Source organism: Nicotiana attenuata, chromosome 11, assembly GCF_001879085.1.
Source record: "Nicotiana attenuata strain UT chromosome 11, NIATTr2, whole genome shotgun sequence".
Lineage (NCBI taxonomy): Eukaryota > Viridiplantae > Streptophyta > Magnoliopsida > Solanales > Solanaceae > Nicotiana > Nicotiana attenuata.
In genome coordinates this window covers 45,062,269-45,088,371 of record NC_031999.1, presented here as the reverse complement: position 1 = coordinate 45,088,371, position 26,103 = coordinate 45,062,269, and positions in this window count along the sequence as shown.

The following is a 26,103-nucleotide window of genomic DNA, read 5'->3' as shown; positions in this document are numbered from 1 at the left end:
CCAAATCAATACAGAAGTCAATATCCCTAGCGGGTGGCATCCCCGGTAGGTCTGCAGGAAAAACCTCTGGGAACTCCCGAACAACTGGTACAGAATCCATGGAAGGAACCTCTGCACTAGAATCGCGGACATAAGCCAAATAAGCTAGACAACCCTTCTCGACTATGCGCCGAGCCTTCGTATAAAAAATAACCCTACTGGTAGAATGACCAGGAGTCCCTCTCCACTCTAATCAAGGCAACCCCGGAAAGGCTAAGGTCACTATCTTGGCGTGACAGTCCCATATAGCATGATAAGGCGAGAACCAATCCATCCCCAAAATGACTTCAAAGTCAACCATATCGAGAAGTAGGAGATCTACATAAGTCTCAAGACCCCCAATAATGAACACACACGAATGATAGACACGATCTACCACAATAGAATCCCCTACCTGTGTGGACACATAAACGGGAGCACCCAAAGAATCACGAGGCACAACCAAATATGAAGCAAAATAGGATGATACATACGAATAAGAAGATCCCGGATCAAATAACACTGAGGCATCCCTACTGCAAATTGAAATTGTTCCTGGGATAACCGCGTCAGATGACTCGGTCTCAGGCCTGGCTGGAAAAGCATAGCGTCGAGGCTAGGCCCCACCACTCTGAACTACATCTCGAGGACAGGCCCTGCCTGGTTGGCCTCCACCTCTAGCCGCCTGACCTCTACCTCTAATACCTCGACCTACACCTCTAGCTGTTTGACCCCTACCTCTAGCTAACTGAGTGGGCGGTGGAATTCCCGATACTGGACCATGGCACGAGAACCCTAATGTTGAGAATTGCTCGATGTTTGAGGGCAATACCTAGCAATGTGCCTTGGATCGCCACAAGTATACATGATCTCGGCCGCTATGGCTGATGACCCTAAAACTGGCCCTGGCGGCCTAAGTAACCACCTTGAAAACTCTGGAGCGGAGGTTCACTAATAGGAGCTGATGGTGCATTGCAGGCTAGCTGATCGGAATACAGCATATGAGAGCCACTGCCACTTGGAGCACCGTGAGAAGCCTGAAGCGCTGAATGAAACAGCCTGGGAGGATGGCCTCTACCAAAAGTACCCAGGCCTCCAGATGAGGCCCCACTGAATCCACCGGAGTGACGAGGCCTCGTGTCAGACCCCTGACCACTCCCGTGAGCTAACACCATCTCAACTCTTGTGGCCATATTGGCTGCATCCTGGAATGAAATCTCGCTCCATGTCTCCTTAGCCATCTGCAATCTGATAGGCTGAGCAAGTCCCTCAATAAACCTCCTCACCTTCTCTCTCTCTCGATGGGGAGTATAAGAAGAGCATGACGGGCTAAATCAATAAAGCGGGTCTCGTACTGAGTAACCGACATGCTGCCCTGCTAGAGACGCTCGAATTGTCTACGGTAGTCCTCTCTCAATATAACAGGAAGGAACTTCTCGAGAAATAGCTGAGAGAACTGGTCCTAAGTCAAAGCAGGCGACCCAACTGGTCTAGCCAAACAAAAATCCCTCCACCATTTCTTGGCGGAACCTTACAGACGAAAGGCAACAAAGTCGACTCCATTGGTCTCCACTATCCCCATGTTACGTAACACCTCGTGACAACTGTCTAGATAGTCTTGGGGATCCTCTAAAGATGTACCGCCATAGGTAGTGGTGAAAAGCTTGGTAAACCTATCCAATCTCCACAAAGCCTCAGAAGACAAAGCTGATCCATCGCCGGTCTGTGCTACAACACCCGACGGAACTACCCCGACTAGCTGAGATGCTGGAGTCTAAAACTGGGGAGCCATCTGCTCTGGAGTGTTAGTAGCGGGGGTCTGGGCTCCTCCCCCAGCCTGAGAGACGGCTGGTGCTACAGGCAATGTGCCGGCCTGAGCGACACTCTCCATAAGGCCCACTAGACGGACCAAAGCATCGTAAAGTACCGGGGTAGCGATGAACCCCTCTAGAACCTGAACTGGCCCTGCTGAGACGGTCTGGGCTGGAGCCTCCTCATCAAACTCTACCTGAGGCTCTGCCGCTGGTGCTGCTGCTCGTGCTCTGGGATGAGCCCTACCCCTGCCGCGGCCTCGTCCTCTGCCCCTTGTAGGAGCTGCCACTGGGGGCTCTGGCTGCTGCTCGACCGAAGAAGCGGTACGTGTTCTCGCCATCTGCGAAAGAACAAGAGTAGAGAATTTAATTAGCATTGAGAGATCAAATTGCACAACAGAGAAGAATAGAAGTGAAACTGTTCCTAATCTCTGTAGCCTCTGGGGATAAGCACAGACGTCTCCGTACCGATCCCTCACACTCTACCTAGCTTGTTCGTGAATTGTGAGACCTAGGCCACCTAGTGCTCTGACACCAACTTGTCACGACCCGGATTTCCCATCGTCGGGACCGTGATGGCGCCTAAATTTTCGGATGCTAGGCAAGCCAACAGTTAAGGATTTAATACGTTAACCTTTGACCAAATCAGTAAATAACAACAATTAAACCAAAACAGATTAAAAAGCGTGCAGAACTTCATAATAACCCAAGTGCTTATACACAATTACCCAGAAACTGGCGTCACAATTAATGAACTTCTAAGAGTCACTACAAATACTGGCTGAAAGAAACTACAACTATTTTTGAACTAAAAGAAACAGTAAACTGGAATAATTGGAAGGGGACTCCAGGGTCTGCGAACGCCAGCAGATCTACCTTGGGTCTCATATGGGTCTGAAAGCAGCAACTCAACTCGGGTCAACACGGTCCAGTACCGAAATCTGCACAGAGAGTGCAGATAGCAGTATCAGTACAACCGACTCCATGTACTGGTAAGTGCTGAGCCTAACCTTGGCGAGGTAGTGACGAGGCTAGGACAAGACACATACATAAACCTGTGTAGTTAAACAATATGCTAGCAGAATAAAAATTAATAGAAGCTAAGCAGAAATTAACGGGAGGGGATGCTATGGGGGTACCAAAAATAAAGAATCACAGCAGTAGAGGAATTTAAACAGCTAATACACTTTGAACCGGTAATAAAAAGTAAACGCAGCAAACGGAAAATGCACGGCATCACCCTTCGTGCTTTTACTCTCAACCTCACCACATAATCAATAATAGAAACGTGCACAGCGTCATCGTTCGTGCTTTTACTCTCAACCTCACAAGATAATCAATAATAGAAACGAGCACAGAATCACCCTTCGTGCTTTTACTCTCAACCTCGCCAGATAAGCAATAATAGAAACATGCACGGCATCACCCTTCTTGCTTTTACTCTCAACCTCACCAGATAAGCAATAATAGAAATGTGCACGACATCACCCTTCGTGCTTTATCACTCTACCTCACCAAAATAGAGACAACAATAATAGAGAGATAGAAATGGCAACAACAAGTCTTACTTCAACTCTTAGTTCCACAATACCAGTCTCAACTTTTGGTTAAAACCCCATCAATACCAAATTCCATAAAACATGATACGAAACTTCTCAACACATCGAATAACTAGTCTACACATGAACAATATGATAAAAAATACAACATTTCCAAGAATAAGACTTACTCACATGTAAAGACTCGACAACAATGTATAGATACTCGTCACCTCACCTGTACGTTGTACTCAACATCCAAACACGTAGCAAATAACACCTAATCCCTCAAGCTAAGGTTAGCCACAACACTTACCTCGATCCATATGCCACTCACTGCTCAATTACCGCTTTTCCTCTAGTATCCACCTCTAAATCACTCGTATCTAGCCACAATAACTCTATATCATCAATTACTGCTAAAGGAATCAACTGCAATGCATAAATTTAGTTTTCCCAAACTTGCCCCCAAAAAGTCAAAAATTGACCCCGGGCCCGCTTGGTCAAAACCTGAGGTTCGGACCAAAATAAACTTACCCATTCACCCCCGAGCCCGGATATATAATTTGTTTTGGAATCCAACCCCAATTCGAGGTCTAAATCCCCAATTTCCCAAATCCCTAGTTTCTACCCAAAACCCCCCAATTCTAGCATGAACACACTAGATTTTAGGTTGAAATTTCATGAAATCCAATGGGTAATGTCACGACCGCAGTTCGCCCTTCGTGAACATGTCGTGACGGCACCTAGTCCCTATGACTAGGTAAGCCTAACAATGAGGAAGAAAAACCATAATTGCGGAAGAAAGTAAATAAAACTAAACTAGTAAAATAAAACGGTGTTTAAGGTGCCGCTCGGCACATACCACAACAATTCTCGAAGCTAACAAAATTACCAATACCCGGAAACTCACAAATCACAAGCTAAGGGATACATAAGAGGCTCTGACTCAAGAATGTCTATACAAAGGAGAAATACTAAAGGAGCTATACTTATTACAGAAAGCTGGAAAGGGACTCCTCGGTCTGCGGACGTAGCAAATATACCTCGAAGTCTCTACCGATACGCCTCCTTCCAAGGCTGACAGAACTGAGAGGGAGTACCTGTATCTGCACAACAAAAATGTGCAGAAGAGTAGCATGAGCACACCACGGCGGTGCCCAGTAAGTATCAAGACTAACCTCGATGGAGTAGTGACGAGGAACAGTCAAGACACCTACCGGTCAAATAAACAGTATAATTACAGGGACTACTGAAATGATATATATATATATATATATATATATGTAAAGAGTGCACGAAGTGACAACAAATGCTACAGTTACACTGAGGGAAAAGAACAACAAAATAACAACGAGAATATAAGAAATGATGATACATAATAACGGCAAACACACAACCCAAATCCTAAGGTCACAACACAGTAAGGGAAAAACAGAACGATAACCCATATCCTACGATGATGATCACATAAGGTCTTACTCAACTATTTCCACAAATTTACCAAATCTCGGACAACCACAACTCACAAAAATCCCGGCATCTGAATCTAACACTTGGTATCATGTGCCCCGAATCAGTCTCACAGTCATACTGACAACTAACTGGCTAACTAGGGCCACTCTCACATATATAATGTTTTAACGAGGACGTACCCCTACACTTGGAAAAATCAGGAGAAACTTCACATCCAATAGGAGTGTTCAACTACGTGTATGCTTGTGCAAGTGCTTTAACAAGATTTCTACCAGCTAATAAACGTAAGAAGAAGAGTAGGCAGCATGCACAGTGTCCCCTCACCACATCCATGAGATAAAGCTCATACAGGAAAGCAAGCCACAATCACAATATTAAATGAAAATCGGAATGCCTCCACAGGCCGTCACAAATACTCACAATCAATCCCTGGCATAGCCCACCTTATTCCGCCACGCGTGCAAATGATAATATAATAGGCACCGCCTTATTTCGCCACACGTGCATCACAATGTTCCCACCTTATTCCGCCACATGCGCAACCCACATATAAGCATATAATATATCCCGCCTTATTACGCCGCATGTGCAAAACATCAATAGCAACAATAGCACGGCAAAGACCTCGTGCAACCCTTCAACAACAACCGCACTACAGAGACCTCGTGCATCACAGTACCAACAGCCGCACGGCAGGAACCTCGTGCATCATAGCATCAGCGACAGCACGGCAGAAACCTCGTGCATCATAGTACCAACGACCGCACGGCAGAAACCTCGTGCATCACAGTCTCAAGTACCACACAACAAATGACAATATATACAGGAACAAGCAAGAGAATCAACTCAGGTATTTCTGTTCACCGAAAGACGGTACAACTAACTCATAAGGAATAACCGTAACAGATAAATACTAAGCGCAATAAGAACAACTCAATAAGGGAGAAATAATACGAAACAACGATTCCACAATACTCTGTCCAACAAAAAGGAAGTTAACATGAATCAAATAATTACAATTAAGGAAATATCCACTAAACATAGGACATCTAACTTCTTTCCAATTAAGACCAATTAATTACACGAGAGATAGAAATAATGCTTTCCAGATAAAGACAAGCAGTTAGGAATGAATGTGACTATAGAAGGGTAAATGTCTGTAGTTGAACAAGTAAAAGTCAATTAGGCAACAAGAATAACCAAAAAGGGCAGATAAATTCCAAGTAAGTCATGTAGAGGTGAAACTAATAACAGGGAACTCAATCGTATCAAGAACAACTTCATATTCGGTGATTAGATGGATCTAAGAGCCTAAAAGGGGCAATTTTCCACAAATAAATCCAAGCACGCACTCATCACCTCGCGGACAAGGAATACAATCAACAAAGAAGACTCAAATCCTAAGGGGAAGTCCCCCACACAAGGTTAGGCAAGATACTTACCTCGAGCCGGCTAAAATCAACTAGCAAGCACGTTCTTGCCACGAGTACTCGACTCCAAATGGCCCAAATCTATTCAATTCAATCACACATTGTAAATAACATCTCAAACAACTGACTCTACTATTTAATTCAAAGCCAAAGCGCGAAATTAGGCAAAATGACCAAAACGCCCCTCAGGCCAACATCTCGGAATCGGATGAATTTAACAATTTCAGAACCCTCATACTCTCACGAGTCTAACCATATAAAAATCTGTCAAATCGGAGATCAAACACCCCCTCAAAACTCAATAATTTGGTCTATGAAGTTTTACCCATTTTTCATTCAAAATCTGAAATTAAAGGATGAAATTAAGAGGAGATTCATGGAAATTGGTCTAAATCGAGTGAGAAGCTCTTACCCAAGACGCCCAGGTGAAAATCCCTTCAAAAATTGCCAAGAACCGAGCTCTAGAAGTCAAAATATGATAAAAATGGTGAAACCCTCGAATTTGGGATTTAATCTGTCTGCCTAGTGATTTGTTCATCGCGATCGCAGAACAATGGTCGCGATCACGTAGAGGAAATTTGAGAAGGCCCAGAAATGAATATCGCGTTCGCGTGAAGAGGGATGCGAACGCGAAGGGCAATGAGATGGTGGCTTATGCGATGGAGCTCATGCGAATTCGAAGAGGAAAGGTGTCAGCTGCCCCAAGTCCTAATTTCCACTATGCGAACGCGGGGTAACAGATGCGATCGCGAAGTAAAGAAAAATAGACCTTCACGATCGCTGAAGGCTTAATGCGAACGTGACAAAGAAAATACACGGAGCTTCGCGAACGCGAGCATACGGATGCGAACGCGATGAAGGTTTTTGAGGTGGTCTTCAGCAAGGCATCGCGATCGCGGGAGAATCATCGCGATCGCGTAGAAGGATATCAGAAGCAGCAGTGACACCAGTCCAAAATGGAGGAAAAAATGATCCGTAGTCCACCCGAAATACACCCGAGGCTCCCGGGACCCCGTCTAATCACACACACAAGTCATGTAACCTAACACGGACTCGCTCGAAGTTTCAAATCACATAAAACAACATCAAAACGACGGAACAAACCAAAAATCAAGCTTATGAACTTCCAAATCTTCAAATATCGAATCTCATGCCGAAACCTATCAATTCAACTCGTAATGACGCCAAATTTTGCAGACAAGTCCAAAATAACATAACGGAGCTGCTCCAACTCTCGGAATCGCATTCCGACCCCGATATCACAAAAGTCAACTGTGGGTCAAACTTCTTCATTTTCCAATTTCAACTTTCGCTGAAATGCCTCAATTTACTTCACGGACCTCCAAATCTGAATCCGGACGCGCGCCTAAGTCCAATATCACCATACGAAGCTGTTGAGATCATCCACGATCCATTCCGGGGTCGTTTACCCAAAAGTCCAATTCCGGTCAACTTTTCACCATTCTAACTTCCATAACTAGATTCCTTCTTCCAATTTGACTCTAAACTATCCGAAAACCGAATTCCACCATGCACGCAAGTCGATACTCATATTCCGAAGCTGTTCCAGACCTTATGCCGCTGAACGGAGCTTAATTTCTCAAAACGACCGGTCGGGTCGTTACAGGTAATTGATAGAAAGTGGTTTAGAATCACTTACCAACACTTTGGGGAAGAAATTGTCTTTTGAAAATCGCCTCTAGGCCGTTTATCTTTTGAAAATTTGAAACAATGACCCGAGTCCCGATTTAGGACTGTTTATGAATTGGGCGACAGTGTTCATCGCGTTCGCGAGGACACAATCGCATTTGCGAAGAGTAAAGCCCCCATCACTACGCGTTCGCGAAGAAGAAAAACTCACCCTGACCAGCCTACCTTTCGTGTTCGCGAGAGTAGCTTCGCGAACGCGAAAAAAGGACACACCAGAACAGCTGCTGCAGAAAAAAATACCAGATTTTCTAAGTTCAAAACATCCCATAGCCTATCCGAAAATCACCCGAGCCCTCGGGGCTCCAAACAAAACATGCACACAAGTCTAGAAACATCATACGAACTTGCTCGCACGATCACATTGGCAAAATAACACCTTGAACTACGAATTTAGCACCAAATTGCATGAAATTTTCAACAAAATTTTAATACTTCTTTTTTCTCAACCAAAGATCTGAATCACGTCAAATCAGTCCCGTTTCTCACAAAATTTCACAGATAAGGTATAAATATCATAACGGACCTGTACTGGGCTCCGGAACCAAAATAGGGACCTGATACCAACAAGATCAAATATTAACCAAATTCTTAAAACCATTATAATTTCAGTCTTACAATTTTAATCAAAAATTTATTTCTCGGGCTAGGGACCTCGGAAGTCGATTCCGGACATACGCCCATTACCCATATTTTACTACCGACCCACCGAGATTGTCAGTACACAGGTCCGGGTCCATTTACCCAAAACGTTGACCGAAGTCAACGAAAATCAACTTTTTAGGCCAAAAATTACTATTTCATCAATTTTCCACATAAAAGCTTTCCGAAAATACGTTCAGACTGCGCACGCAAATCGAAAAGATATAACATGAGGTTTCGAAGACCTAGAAACACAGAATCGAGTTCTAAAACATAAGATGACCCTTTGGGTCATCACAGCTAAGGTGCCTTGTGGAACAAAATAATGAGAAACAACTGCACATACAAAGGCAAGATGCTACTATTCGCAACCTGGAGGCACAAGTGAGTAAATTAGTTGAAGCATTTAATGCTCATCAAGCTGATATTGTGGATAGTAGTCAAAAGGAGCATGCATTAGATTCAAAAATTGAAGTGCTAATGGAGGAGGTCAGAGTAGAACACCAACAATTTGTCCAACTAGAATTTCAGAATGCCGATGTTGAAGAAGTAATACTAGAGTCAACAAAGGATATTGAGGACATAAATTTAGTTGACTCTAGTGTGATTGGTGCTGATAAAATCAGGTGCCTGATTCAATTCATTAGTGTCATTCTTTATTTTTAGGAGCTTGGGAAGCAAAAGCTATTGGAAGGATGCAACGGCAAGCTAGATGGTTAGAACTAAGTGTGGGATGTCCACACAAAGGGTCATGCCAGGGAGAAGTCTGAGTACCCATGAGCTGCTAATCCTTCGGCCTTTGGCCTACCAAGGAGGTTTTTTTACCCTTTTATATTTTTGGGTATGCATTGGGGACAATGCACAATTTTAAGTGTGGGGTGAAGAGACTGTTTGTGTGATTTCCTATGCTATTTTAGTTGTATTATTTTATGTGTATTGAAAAAAATCAAAAAAAAAATTAGGTAGAAATAATTCCTCTTGGTTTTTCTTATGGCCACGGTTCTTTTCCAATATATGACTCTTTGAACGGGTAGTAGTTTTTTTTTTGTAGGTAAAATTTTTAAAAATATTTTGGACTTTTTCCGACGATGGACTTCCTAGACAGTTTTCTTGAGGGTTTAAAGTCTAAAGAAAAATACAAAAAGATTTTTTGTTTTTTTTAACTGATAATGGAATGGGAAGAACTGAGTGTCTATGTTATTGACAGGGTTTATATCGGGACTTAGAGGTGGAGCGTTTGTGTTGAGTGCTTTCTTCTTCATTCTTGTGACTATATGCCTTGAGAATATATGTGACTTTATTTTGACGCTTGGGCTCGTTTATTGACTCCTGTTGTTACTTCCTAGTGGTTGGATTATATGATGACTGCGCTAGTTGCTTTAACTTGAGAGTCGGGTCTGAGCCGTCCTGAGTAAGTCATGTGCATTGTGTGAGGTGAGATTTTAGTTGTACTCTATGCCATCCCTTGTTAGTCTAGAACTTGCACCGTGTGTGAGTTGAAGCGAAATGATTAAGTCTTGTGAGTTTAGAAAATGATATATGCGTTTCTTTGATTGACCCTTGAGCCTATTTTCCTACCATTGATAACATTATCCTTAGTTAACCCTTTTGAGCCTGTAGACCTTTTTCTTTGGCACCTACATTACGAGCCAACCCCTATTTTGTTCTAAATCATATCTTGTTCACCCTTTACCTCCGAAAGCACTTAAGTCGCTGAAAGAGTAAAGAAAAAGATTGGGTATCTTTTGAGTGGAACCATAGAAAGTCCAACAAGGTGCATTTGTGGGTAAAAGCCTTACTAGCCGAAAATACCAAATTAAGGAGGGTAAAAAAAATACAAAAGAAAAAAATATGATGAATGACACCTCCCATATCTTTGTTCGGGCTAGTGAGTATCTATATTTTAATGTGATTAATGAATAAGGGCTTAATTGTGTATCGTTTCATGGAAAAATATTTAATTGGTCATGACAAGAAGATGTGCTTAATAGTGAAGTGTGGTGTATTAAAGTGCTTAGGAGGGTTAGTCACTATTTTTCTATATACATATCATACCCATCCCTTAGCCTACATTAGAACCTATAAAGTCCTACTTGATCCTAGATTTTGCAAGCTTAAATTAGTCGAATCTTACACTATGGGCAAGCCTATGGTACGAACTTGGGAGGCATACGAGATTTATTGTGAGAGCGAGTGAATTCTTTCAATATTTGAGTCCTTAGATTATACTTGAACTTAAATTTGAGTGTGTGTGGACTATTTTTCTCTGTGGTTTGCTGGTAAGGACACATGATTTGCAAAGGATTGGCAAAGTCCTTGGTTTTGAGTTGGAACAAGAAGCAAGTTATAGTATAGAAAGTAGTGGAGTCAATTTTTGAGGCTAGGATGTGTCACGACCCAAAATCTAACCTTGGTCGTGATGGCGCCTATCGTGTTACAAGGCAAACCTATTTCCAAAATATTACAACTAAACCGATTATAAGAATTTAATAAAAATATTTTCAACATTTGAATTTCTCATAAACTAAATCAACTATAAATATAATTAATATAAAATATAGAAGCTAGCCCCAAACATCGGGGTGTCACTAAGTCATGAGCGTCTAAAACTATGAACTAAGAAATATAACTGTCTAACTGTCCAAAATAAGAAATGACAAAAGGAGTAACAAGGTCCTGCGGACGCTGGCAGCTACCTTGCAGTCTCCAATTAAAGCCGACCTGAACTCAACGATCGCCGCGCTCTAACTCACCTGGATCTGCACATAAAGTGCATGGTGTAGTATGAGTACAACCACCTCAGTAGTAACAGAAATAACTAAGGAACTGAGCAGTAGTGACGAGCTGAGCAAAATAGTCCAATTATTTATTTTTCACAATTTTAAAAATAACAGGAATAAACAGGTAAATTCCATAACTCAGTAAATGCCACAAAGAAATTTAACAGATAAATGCAGCAACAGCAAAAGTAAATGCAACCTCACAATAATGTCACTCCATCACTCAGCATTCGCACTCAGCACTCAACACTCAACACTCAATACATAAAATCCTACTCCGGATGTCCTCGTCCCTCGACTCGGTCTCCAAAAGCTTCGAATCTAACCATAATCAGAATACTACTATCAACATAGTCTAAAGAATCGAATTACACAATAAAAACTACATAAACATGCCAAAAATCCGAAATCTGCAAAAATTCGGCCCCCGGGCCCACATCTCGGAATCAGTCAGAAATGGAAGAATAATAATCCCCGTCCTCTCCCGAGTCTAACCATACAAAATTTGTCAAAATCGGACTCCATTTGGTCCCTCAAATCCTCACTTAAAACTCTCCAATACTCAAGCCCTAACTCCCTTAATTTCACTTTGAAATCATCAATCAAATCCCAAAAACGAATATGGATTCACAAATTATAATCAAAATCGAGTAGAGAACACTTACCCCGATTCATATGGTGAATATCGCCTCCAAAATCTCCCAAATCCGAGCTTCCCAACTCAAAATATGACCGAATGAACAAACCCTAGTTTTATGTATTTTTCTGCCAGCTATTCTGCCTCGTTTCTCGTGTCAAATGATCTCGAAACTCGTATTTTATGCCTCCAATGGATTCCTTGTGAAATTCTAGTCAAGTTAGGCTTTTGAATCACTCAATTTTACCTTATAACAAAGGAGATATGTAGGTTTTAATATTTGCAAATAGTGCAGATTTTTAAATACGCCATCAGTGGCAATTTCGTAATTAATCTGAAAAATCTGGCAACCTAATTCTTAGTAAAATAACCATAAAATCCTCATACGATGTCTAAATTCGACGATTCTTTTTGCTACAGGTCCGTAATTACAATACGGATCTAATGCTTCAATCAAAAAAGAAATCGAAGCTCATTTGTTCAATATGATATCATTTATGCTTGAAGAAACGGCGTCGAAACATAAGAAGAACGAGCGCAACACAACCCAAACCTATTCAAAACTCATCCAACGCCCTCGAGACTTCAACCAACAATTCCAACAAGTCATATATCACTATCTGAACATAGTCAAACCTTCGAAACACCCAAAACAACACCAAAATTCCAAATCAACCTCGAATTCAAGCCTAAGAACTTCTAAACTTCCAACTTTTGCCAATTCAAGCCTACTTCTACCACGGACCTTCAAATTATATTCCGGACACACTCCTAAGTCTAAAATCACCCAACGAATCTAATCGAATCATAAAAATCCAAATCCAAATTCTTTTACTCATAAGTCAACTTCCGGTTGACTTTTCTAACTTAGCTTTCTAACTAAGAGATTAAGTGTTTGTTTCACTCCAAAACTACTCCGAACCAAACCTACCAACTCGATACAACTCAACACAGCTGAACAACACATAAAGAAACAGAAATAGGAGAAACGGGGCTATAACTCTCAAAACGACTGACCGGGTCGTTACAGGATGTTAGAAGAGTCACACAAACATTTTAAATAGCCTTGGCATTGGTCTAATAATAAAAAAAAGTGTGAAGAGTGCTTATGTCGGGTTCTATCGTTGATATAAACCAATGTCATTGATATGATACTTGAGTATGTTTTGGAATTGTGTTACTTGCCGGTGTGCTTAATTTTAAGTTGCTCGAGGACGAGCAAGAGTTTAAGCGTGGGGTAGTGATAAATGATGAAAAATGCATGTTTTTGAGTGTGATTGAATATTATTTCTTATGTGAGATGCGGGAGATGACATGTTTATAAATGTATAATATTCTCATTTCATGTTTATTGTGTGTAGGAATGAAATTGGATGGAAATTGGCGAGAATTGGATGATTTGATGCAAAAAGAGTAGAGATGCAAGACCTGGAAGCGTGCCACATTTGGTGCATTGCATGAAGGTAGGCACGAAATGACCTAGGAGATGAAAAAAATAGCAAAGTATGGAGGTTGGCACTAGACCTGGCACACGAAAGAACAAAGAAGAAAAAAAGAAATAACTGGGAGCGTGCCAGAAGTCGCGCGTTGCACCAACTCTGGCACGCGACTCAGCATGTCCTTTTTGAATTAGGAGAGCTCAAGGACACCCCACATCAGCCCTAATTGATATAAATACATCATAAAACGTCCATTTGAGGGGGGAGACACTACTTTAAGGTTAGACAATATCCGGGGAGGCAAGAACAAGCTAAGAGCAAGGAGAAGGATGCAACCATGAGTTTTTCCCCTTCTTCTTTCTATTTTTATTGTTGGTTATGAATTTGAGTATTATTTTTTCACATACATTCATGAATAGCTAATTTATTATTTAGAGTTTTTGATGGAACCTCTTGGAGGATGATTTCTTGTTATGTTTTAATATAATTTGATCTTTGGATATATCTACTTGTTCAACTACGTGCTTATATTAGTTGATTGAATGGCCATCGATTGACTATGCCTATTTAGTATGTGTTGCTTGAGGGATCAATACGGCGGATTTAAAAGCGGGACTAGAGATGACAAAGCTTTGACGTGATCATAGTGAGCGGTGAAAAAGTGCGAGCTAGCGTAATTCGAGAGAATATGACTAGTACATTATTGTAGTTGCTCGAGAGAGAATTACGATAAGTTGAGTGCTCATGATCAGTAGAGAATACTTAGGCGAAATTGTAGGAAACATAGTGGGAAGTATTCCGACAATTGGAAAAATCATAACTCTAGACCTCCTTAATTTAGTCTATAACCCTTTGTCTCGTTAGTTGATAATTTTACCGCTTTCTAGTATTTGCTAGTTAATTAGTTAGAAATATAAATTTCAATCTTTATAATTTAGAAAATTGTTCAAACTTTTCTTCTTAGTGATATTAAATAGATATAGCTAAGTCTTAGTTCTCTGTGGGATTCGACTCCAGACTTTTAGACCGGATTATATTTACAGCGGCCGCTTATTCTTTTTAGGACTAGAGTTGGGCCAGTTAGGAGCATTTTTTGCCTTTTTCGGTTTTCAAAGTAAAAGCCTCATCCGTCATAGGCAGCTACAAATTTAGGACAAAAAATAATGGTGAGGACTTCTTTTTTAATGGAGGATATTCATAAGATAAATAGGAGATATAATTTTTAACCTATACGCTGAAATTTTTCTGTCGTTTTGAAGATTATTACCTCCTGCTAGGGGTATACATAAACCGGGTTGGTTCGGATTTTTTAATTACCAAACCAAATCAATCGTCTTGGATTTTTAAATTTATAAACAAAACCAAACCAATAAAAGTCGGGTTTTTCTCGGGTTTTTCGGGTTTTTTTTCGACAAAATCTTCACAGCATAAAATTTATAATTTGTGCTCTCATATTTTTTAGGTCCTAGTAGGATCAAACTATATAATATGTTGCCCAATAAATGATACAAAATAATGTGAGATGAGTCATGATTATACTAAAATACTCAACAAATCCCATAAGATAAATATTGCGAATTAATAAGTCATAATAAAAATAAACATAATCTAAAAGTACTAAGTCATGTTAAAATAAGTACGACTAATTAGTACTAAGTATTAATTACATGACTAAAAAAATATTAAAAGTGAGTTATGCATTTTCATTATCTAAATTAATGCAAAACTAAAAAGAAATCCAATAGTACTATTGTCATTTCTAGTATTGAATTGATTTTTTTTTTGTTAGCACTAGTATAATTTTATTTTGCTTTGGGCTTTATTTGAGTTACTAACTTTTATGAGCTATAAAACATATTTGACCATTCAAAAGTTCTAAATCCAAACTTCAAATAATACATTAAAAGAGAGAACAATTAAAGAGTTTAAATTATATTATGAATTACATTACATTAATTATTTGTATGTATCAAATATTTATAAAACTTGTATATATGTAATGTCGAGTTGGTTTGGTTTCGTTTTGACTTTTTTTAGTTAAAACCAAACCAAACCAATTATGAGCGGGTATTTTTTCTAATATCAAACTAAATTAAACCAAACCATAGTCAGTGATCACGCCCAACTATGCCTTATTAAAAAGGATTAAGCGGACGTTGCAAATATAATCTGAGTATTTAGCCCAGAGTCGAACCCACAAGGAATTAACCTATCAATTACTCTTGTTAGACTCACTAAATTCTACGTAATCAACTTCCCAAACGTTTTGAATAACACTTGAGGATATTCTTACTAACGATAACTGACTGCAATTAAGTAAATAATGACTAACTATGATTATGTTGTAAACAATTAAGAGAATGATCTAAAGTTATAATTTCCCCTATTGATGGAATCCCTTCATGTTATGTTTCATATAGATTTGCCTGACCGTCTCTATCAATCATGAGCACTCTTATTACCGTAAATCTCTCCCGAGTAATCACGACAATTTACTAGACGTACTCTCCCGAGTTACGCTAGCTGGCTTTTATTACAGCTCACTTAAGATTGCACCCAAGGCTTCGTTATTCCTAATCCCGCCTTTAAACCCTCGGTTATTGATCCCTCATATACTCTGGGAGTGGTGTTGTTCAACAATTACCTAAATATGCACTCTCTCCCGAGTAATACATACTAAATAGGCACAGCTAATTGAGGATCCTATCAATTAACTACAACAAGAACATAGTTGAACAACTAGAGAATAAACCAGGCAAACTATATTAACATATCAAGAAGTTCATCCTTCAATAGGTTCCATCAAAACCTCAGACTAAATATTTAGCTACTCATACTAGTGTTCATCATAACAAAAGCTAAATTCATCACAAATGGTAAAATACAAAAGGAAGAAAGGAAGAACTCGATGTTGAATTATCCTTCTTGCCTCTTGCCTCTCCTTCCCTTCAACTAAGCTATAAAAACCTTGATAATGTTCCTTTGGGCGAGCTAGACCTTTTATAGGTGAAGTGGAATTACCCCCGAACTTCCTAGTTTACCCCTGAATTTTATTTTTCGGAACTGGACTAGCGCGGTCGCGCTAATGGGCGCGCTACTGACCGCGCATATGGCATAACATTCTGACTCGAACTCCTGGGCTAGCGTGGTCGCGCTAGTGGACGCGCTAGTCTGGGCCATCATTTCAGCCCTTCTTTCTCTCTTCTTCCAACGTACTCAGCTCCGAAGGGCTTCCCTTGCTTCAATTTAGCTCCAATTACAGTTCTAATTCCTCATACACGCAACTCGCTCCTCACAATTAGAGCCAATTTATCATCATTTAACTATCCTATAACAGTGAAACATAGTCAAGCTGGGGCATAAACAATCGCCAAATTACATGAATCTAGCCTATTATCAACACCCCACACTTAAATCATTGCTAGTCCTCGAGCAATCTACCACACTCTATAAAGGTTCCTTCACTAAGCCTTTTTCCCTAACGTATCACACCAAGAACAAATCACCAAAGTTACGCCTAGTAGTGAACAATCTTTGCCTCAAAAGTCGACTCTCACGTGCCGTGCAATATTCGTACTTACTCAAATTACTCTATACATATGTCAAGACTTACCTTTCCTTCGTGAATCACATGCCCTCATATCACACAAGAGAGTAGTTCCACAAATATTAATATTAAGAACAATTAGGAACTTAGATAGATAAAATTCGCTCACTCCCAAAAAGAACATTCACATGCCACAAAGACGCACCATAGGATTGCCCGTAGTGTACTACTCTACTAATCGAGCCCATTCAGTCTAAGATCAATTAAGACTTCACTTGGTTGTAATGTTGGCTAAGGGACGGGTAGGATATATTTGGATATAGTGACTAACCTCCCTAAGCACTTTTAATACAATCACATTAACCTTCAAAATCATACTTATGTCAACCACTCATTCCACCACATTTTTATTTATAACATCCCACTCCATTAAGTGCAATTGTATCAAGTCACCACTTATCAACTACTACATTTACTCATTCTCTCTTTTTTTTTCTTTAAGTGGTGCTTATTCTTTTAGTTTTCCAAGAACTGAACCTTTCCTCTATTTCATCGGTTCCAATCAAAAACCAAATTGCCACCCCACACTTTAGCTTTTGCATATTTCAATACCATTCAAGTGCTTATGGGAGGTAAATGGGTTCAAACAGATGGCCATTCAAACAATTGGGTAAGGTTCGCAATGTTGTTGCCAAAGAAACAGGCTTATAGGCTTAACGGGGTTGACTGCGATGTATTACATTTAGGTGGGTCTACTTTGTATATCTGGCTTAACAAAGAAATGCCTATATCATTTCTAAGACTGCGTGAAGCTACTATTTCGCTTTGCAAACACACGGGGCAAGTTCTAGGCATCAAATGTAAAGCATAGAATACAGTACAACTCACACACACATGGCACATGACTCACTCCAGATTGGCTTATCAAGACACTCTCGTTTGACTATTCAAGTCAGTTACAAACATACAATTTAAGGCACTTTAGCAAGAATCAACCACTGAGACTAAGCGTTACACTCTAGTGTCTATTGTGTTCAGATGTATCAACGCCAAGGGTTTCTCTTTCTATTTCAGCTCGTAGCCCATCAATACTAACTAAAAACTAAAATCAAAATAAACAAAAACTAACTACACCCGGTTCAAGATAAGCCCTTGGAAAAGAACCGTGGCCCAAAGAAAAACCAAGGGGGAGTTACTACACTACCTAAAACAGAAAAAAAACAAAAAAAATCTTTTTGGTATTTTCTTTAGACCTACTTCCCTCAAGAAAACTGTCTAGAAGATCCGTCATCAGGAAGAGTCCAACATATTCCTGTTCTTTTTTTTTTTACGTCGACTTAGACCCTCAATAACCCCGTCGAAAGAGATCCGTCGTCGGGACAAGTCAACTTACCTACTTTATACTTACCTAATTTGGCTATTACTCGAAACCACCAAAAACAATCAAGAAAACAAAAAGACATCAAACAGTTAAGTAGTTACATATACATACATACATTGAAGTATCCCCCACCCCACATTTAAAAGGAAGACATGTCCTCATGGCGTACAAAATAAAGAACGGTGAAGTGAAGGAACTTCCCTGAAATATCACTCTTGATCGGATACCGTATCTGGGTTTAAATTGCAAGCACGACCCAGAGCTCTCAGCCAGCCCAATATTTTCTTCTCCGATTTCACCTGCTGGGCAGCCATCGCGTCAACACGTGAACCCATGTCAGCGACCGAGGCGCGCAATCCAGCCACCTCCTGCTCCAAAGCTATGAACCGGGTAACCCGAGCAGCTCCAGATGGTGCTGGAGTCCCAGACGGTGCTGCAGCTGCTGCAATTTGCTCACGGGCCTGTGGCTCGGCCTCCACATCCTCCTGCTTAGCCTCCGCATCCTCAGAGTCATCAGATTCACTACTATCATCACCACCTGCTACCGCTGGCTCCTTACCAGTAGTAACCCTGTCTGCTCGGAACTTGTGGTCTCTCGGCACTCTCCCATCCACATCCAGATTTTCAGGCACCCGAACTGCCCGGCAAAGTCGAGTAACTAAGGAAGGGAAAAAGAACCCATACCTTTTCACCGGACAACGAATGAACATCTCCTCATGAATCACCTTGGCCACGTCAAAGTTGTGGCCAGTCATAAAGCACTAAATCAGAGCCGCTCGAGGACCATTCACCTCCGTGGTGTTGGAGGATGGGATCAGGCGGTTGTTAATAACATATAACTAGCACTTCCCTTCAAAGGTTAGCGCTGCAGAGTGAAACTTCTGACCATTCATCCATATAACTTCCTTTCCGGATACACAGATTGTTTCAAAGAACATCACCCAGTGCGTGTGTGGCCTGCCATACATTTCATATCCGTCTTCATTAGGATCCACAGGAAGGGGCAGCTGGTACATCGTTCGTATAGCCTCAACAGAGGCATCCACCGCCTTTCTGCGCACAGTGACTGTGCCATTTACCTTTTCTTTCACATTGGCGAAAAACTCTCGAACAACCATCACATTCCCCTCGCCCGGCTCGTCAATGAAAGTTTGTAGCCCCCGCCTTACAAGCTCAGTATACATGTGAGGGCAGCCCAGCTGGACCGATCCTATATCAATGCCCCTTTCCGGTATTGGCTTTTTAGGGGCCTTATCCGCAAAGCGGTCCTGAGCCTTGGCAGATACAAACCTGCTACTATCAAAGGGATGAGCAGGGGCTGACCCGCGCGCCCTGGACGATCCATCTTGACTGCTAGAAGAGGCACCTGTGGTGCGGCGTTTCCTAGATGGAGCCATAGTACCTGGAAAAATGGAATAACATTAGCACAACCCAAAACAGAATTGTGACGCAATGCGGTTACTCAGACTTCACACGCACAATTGGTCACAATTACTCAATTATATTCACTGAGGCATTTAAACAAACACCTTGTGGGCAGTATATACTCACACCCCATTTCAAACATGTTACAACCTCAAAACTACTACAATGTCCCCAAAATCACATACTAATTCAAGCTACACTCCATCAACCTTACCACCCACAATCACTACAACATATGCTACAAATTTCTACTAAGAAAAGAAAAAAATAACTACATAAATACAAAAATAAAAACGAAATTCTGAAAAAAAAAAAGAGAAAAATGGCACAAAGAAATCATACCTGTAGTAAGAGAATGTGAGAAGTGAAGAAGAGTAGGGGAGAACGTGACTTGAAACTTGGGGAAGGTGGGTGGGGAATTTGAAGAAGATGGGAGTTGAAGAAGATGGAATTTGGAAGAAGAAGGGGGTTAGGGTTCTTTTGTTTTGTTTTAATGTTGGGGGAATTGGGGTTGAAGAGGGGGGAAAAAGAATAGAAAAGAGAAAAAGAAATTAACATAAAAAAAATAATATAAAAAAAACTATTTTTAAGTTAAAAGGAAAAAACGCGTTAGTTGTGCGGGACTAGCGCGATCGTAGCGCGGTACGAGCGCGGCCGCGCTAGTCCAGGCTGAACACTTGCCATATGCGCGGCCACTAGCGTTGTCGCGCTTCTAGCGCGGTCTGTAGTGCGGTCACGCTAGTGTTTTGGAGCTGAGGCAGAATACTTGCCCATATGCGCGGCCTGTAGCGCGGTGGGTAGCGCGGGCGCGCTCTTGGGCACGATTTTTTTCATATTTTTCACCTGTTCTTTCCGCTTCCGATGGACTTGTCACCTGCCCAAGCTCACCTGCATTGGTTAGTACTTCCCCAAACTCAAAATTAACAACTACTACTATTATTGGGTTGCCTCCCAACCAGCGCCTTAGATAATGTCGTGGCACGATGATTACAACAAGTCAATGGGTTGCCTCCCATGCAGCGCCTGATTTAACGTCGCGGCACAACGCAGACAAGCGCATTAAGGCTCGCTCGACCTCTGAGGTTCAGTCAGGTGGATCTCTGACACTTCCTTTGGTTCATTCATGCCTACATATAGTTTCAATCTCTGCCCATTGACTCTAAATGTATGAGAGTCTTTCTCTGAGGCAATCTCTACAGCCCCTGAAGGGAATACTTCGACCACTCGAAATGGGCCAGACCATCGTGACTTGAGCTTACCCGGGAATAGCCTTAATCTTGGGTTATAGAGCAATACCATGTCCCCGGGGTTGAAATGTCGCTCAACAATGTTCTGGTCGTGCAACCTCTTCATTCTTTCCTTGTACAACCTTGTGCTCTCAAAGGCCAGATATCGGAACTTGTCGAGCTCATGCAATTCTATGATTCTCGTTGTGCCCGCAGCCTCAATGTCTAGATTCAGCTGTTTCAGTGCCCACCAAGCCTTATGTTCAAGTTCCACTAGCAAGTGGCAGGCTTTCCCGAACACCAACTTATATGGTGACATACCAATTCGTGTTTTAAAAGCAGTTTTATAGGCCCAGAGTGCATCATCTAGCTTTTCCGCCCAATCAGTTCTTGTGGCGTTTACAGTCTTGGTCAATACACTCTTTATCTCTCTATTAGACACTTCCACCTATCCACTGGTCTGAGGATGATACGGTGTTGCGACCTTGTGGCGCACATCATACTTCGCTAGCAACTTCTCGAAGGCTCGATTACAGAAGTGGGTGCCTCCGTCACTGATAATAGCTCTCGGGGTCCCAAAACGGGTGAATATGTTCTTCTTCAAAAACCCCACCACGACTCTTGCATCATTAGTGGGAAATGCTGCAGCTTCTACCCATTTGGACACGTAATCTACAGCAACAAGTATGTACTTATTGCCAAAGGAACTGACGAAGGGGCCCATGAAGTCAATCCCCTAGACATCGAACACTTCAACCTCTTGAATTGGGTTCATGGGCATCTCATGGCGATAGGAAATGTTCCCGATTTGCTGACATTCATTACAGCCCTTCACCCATTGATGTGCATCCTTAAACACTATTGGCCAGAAGAACCCGGCCTCTAGCACTTTCGCGGCCGTCCTGACTCCTCCAAAATGCCCTCCATACGCCGATGCGTGACATGCCTGCAAAACAGAAGATTGTTCTATCTCGGGGACACACCTTCGGATCATATTGTCAACACATATTCGAAACTGATAAGGTTCATCCCAATAATACATGCGACAGTCACGATAAAACTTTTTCTTTTGTACAGAGGAAAGGTCATAGGGAACTATACCGCTTGCCAGGTAATTTGCAAAGTCTGCATAACATGGCACTTCCTCAAGACTTGTAGCGAGCAGTTGCTCGACTGGAAAGGTTTCCAGAATATCCTCAACCTCAACTGAGTTTTCAGCTCCCTCAAGTCATGATAGATGATCATCGACTTTATTTTCTGTGCCCTTACAGTCACAAATTTCGAGGTTGAACTCTTGCAGTAACAGCACCCAACGAATCAGGCGCGGTTTGAACTCCTTCTTCTCAATCAAGTACATGAGAGCTGCATGATCAGTGTATACAATTACCTTAGAGCCAATCAGGTATGATCTGAACTTGTCGAAAGCAAACACCACAGCCAACATCTCCTTTTCAGTCACAGTGTAGTTCAGCTGGGCTCCACTCAGCGTTCTACTAGCATAGTAGATTGGATGCATTAGCTTGTCTTTCCGCTGTCCCAGCACTGCCCCCACTGCGTAGTCACTGGCGTCACACATGAGTTCGAATGGTTGCTCCCAGTCGGGGGCAACAATGATGGGTGCTGTGACTAGCCTCTTTTTCAACTCCTCGAATGCTACCCTGCAATCATCAGAAAACAAGAAGGGGTGATCTTTTTCTAACAACTTACAGAGAGGGTTGGCAATTTTTGAGAAGTCTCTTATGAATCTCCGGTAGAAACCGGCATGCCCGAGGAAGCTCCTGATTGCCTTGACTGAAGTTGGAGGTGGCAGCTTTGCTATCACATCAACTTTAGCACGATCCACCTCGATTCCTTTACTTGATACCCGGTGTCCCAAGACTATGCCCTCTTGTACCATGAAATGGCACTTCTCCCAATTAAGAACCAGGTTAGTCTCAATACACCGTTTCAGCACACGGGTCAGATTTATAAGGCACTCATCGAATGAGTTTCCCACCACTGAGAAATCATCCATGAATACCTCCATTATGTCTTCTACCATGTCAGTGAATATGGCCATCATGCACCTTTGGAATGTGGCGGGTGCATTGCATAGGCCAAAGGGCATCCTCCGAAAAGCATAAATGCCATATGGGCAAGTGAAGGAGGTCTTCTCTCTGTCCTCTGGTGCAATGGAGATTTGATTGTACCCTGAGTACCCATCCAGAAAACAGAAGTGAGACCTCCATGACAATCTGTCTAGCATCTGATCAATGAAGGGAAGTGGGAAGTGGTCTTTCCGGGTGGCCAGATTTAATTTTTTGTAGTCCATGCAAATTCTCCAGCCTGTGACGGTTCTTGTAGAGATCAGCTCATTATTATCGTTTTTGACCACCATCATGCCACCCTTCTTAGGCACACATTGCACCGGGCTAACCCAGTTGCTGTCAGAGATTGGGAAAATGATTCCTGCATCCAACCACTTTATCACATCTTTCTTCACCACTTCCTTCATGTTGGGGTTCAGCCTCCTTTGGTGTTCCCTGGAAGGTTTGTGTCCCTCTTCCAGCAGAATTTTATGCATACAATAGGCTGGGCCGATCCCCTTAATGTCTGCCATGGTCCACCCAATGGCATTCTTACTCCTTGAGTACCTGCAAAAGTTGTTGTGCTTGCACATCTAACAAACTAAATGAGATAATAACAGGTAATGAGGAGTTAGGTCCTAGGAACCCATACCTGAGATGGGCAGGCAGTGGCTTCAATTCCAGCTTTGGTGGTTCTTCAATGGATGGCTTGGCTGGAGGAGTTTCTCTGTTTGCTAAGTGCAGGGGCTCGAATTCAAGAGTTCTATCCCAGAACCCTCTGCCCTCTAAAGCCAACACCCATTCTGCCAGTTCTTCCCCATTCACCTCATCTAAATTTACCATACATACAGCAAGAGGGTCCTCAATAGTCAGCATCTCATCATCAGCTTCTATGATTACATCCACAGCATCAATAAGAGAACAATTGGCGAATTCACTTGGTCGCCTCACAGATTTCTGCACATTGAATATTATCTCCTCATTGTTCAACCTCATCTTGAGCTCCCCAGTCTCACAATCAATGAGAGCTCTCATAGTGGCCAAGAACAGCCTTCCCAAAATTATGGGAATTTCTTCGTCCACCTTGCAATCTAGAATCACAAAATCTGCAGGGAACACGAATTTCCCTACCTGAGTCAACACATCATCAAAGATACCAGAAGGTCTTTTCACGGTCCTGTCAGCCAGCTGCAACGACATAGAAGTGGGTCTAGCTCGTCCAATCCCCAACCTCTTATAGATCTCCAGGGGCATAAGCTTTATGCTAGCCCCCAAATCACGAAATGCTTTGGCGAAAGCAATGTTACCAATGGTGCAGGGAATTGTGAAACTCCCTGGGTCAGACAGCTTCTCAGCAATTGGTCTAGTCACCACCACACTGCAGGTTTGAGTAAGAGTCACCGTGGCCAAGTCTTGGAAATCGAATTTTCGGGACATCAAGTCCTTTATCATTTTTGCATAACCAGGCATCTCCTTCAAAGCATCAATCAATGGAATATTTACCTGGATTTGTTTCAGCATCTCCAAGAATTTTTTGTATTGTTCCTCTTTTTGGTACTTGGCCAGCCTCTGTGGGAATGGTGCGCGCGGTCTCTTCTTCCCAATGATTTGGGTATTTTCTTTGTCAGCTACCACCTCAACTACCGGTTTCTGGGCTGTCTCAGCTTCTCTCTCAGCCTCAATCTGTGTGTTAGGTTCTTCCTGGGCAGGTTGTACTGTCACCTCTGTCAGTTTCGTTGACTCATCTAGCTCAATGGGCACTGGTACAAGTGTCTCAGCCTGTCTGCTTTCTCGAGCCCTCTCTTGCTCCAAGTCTAAGTCTCTGCCATTACGTAGACTCACTGCCATCAGCTGATTCGGGCCTTTATCTTTTGGATTTATCTGAGTGTCTGCAGGTAGTGTCCCATGAGGACGATTATTCAAAGACATAAAAATCTGGCACATCTGCACTTCAATATTCTTAATAGTTGACTCATGTGCATCTACTCTTTCACTGATTTTTGCATTTGACCCAATAACCTGCTGCATCATTGCCTCGAGTCTAGCAAACCCATCTTCCTGCCTTCCACCATGCTGTTGCTGAGGAGGATGATATCCTTGCTGTTGATTTTGATTATTATATCCCTGTGGCCTTTGATAAGGTGCCATATTATTGTGAGGTCTCATACCTCCCATGTTTCCAATGTTGAGCTGTGGCTGGACTGGCCTGTACAGCTGATTTTGTTGGCCCCAATTTTGACCACCCTGTCTCCGGCCTCCATAATTAGACACATAATTCATGTCTTTAGGGTAGTGTTGATGATCACTTTCTGCATTCCACTGGTTACCAATTGGCTGACTAATGCAAGATGTGCATAAGCCCCCATTGGTAGTATCTACAATGTGTACTTGCTACTTCTGCCCTGACTCTTCCACCTTTTTGGTGAGTATACTCATCTGTGTCATTAATATGGCCATGTTTTCAGCAAGAGTGTTTGATGGATCTAAGGGCACTGAGTGAACCACTGGAGTGATAGGTGCGTTCCTGGTTGTCCACCCCAAATTCTGTGCCATCTTATCAAGCAGACTCTGGGTTTCTCTCCATGTTTTGCTCAAAAATGCTCCACTAGCTTAAGCATCAACATTACCCTTCACGCCATCTGCCAAACCCATGTAGAACCGCTGCCCCAACATCTGATCCGGAATACCGTGGTGCGGACATATAACCAGCATCCCTTTGAATCGTTCCCATGTTTATTGCAGTGTCTCCATTGGTCTCTGTTTGAAACTCAAAATTTCATCAATTTGTTGAGCAGTCTTGTTGGGTGGATGAAACTTGTTCACAAATTGCTTGACTAGCTCCCCCCAAGTTGTTATGGAATTAATGGGGAGTGAGTTTAGCCAGGTCTGGGTAGCTCCTGTCACTGAGAATGGAAACAACAATAGCTTGATTGCTTCCTGAGTTACATTGGGCTGCCTTTGAGTTTTGCAGATTGACAGG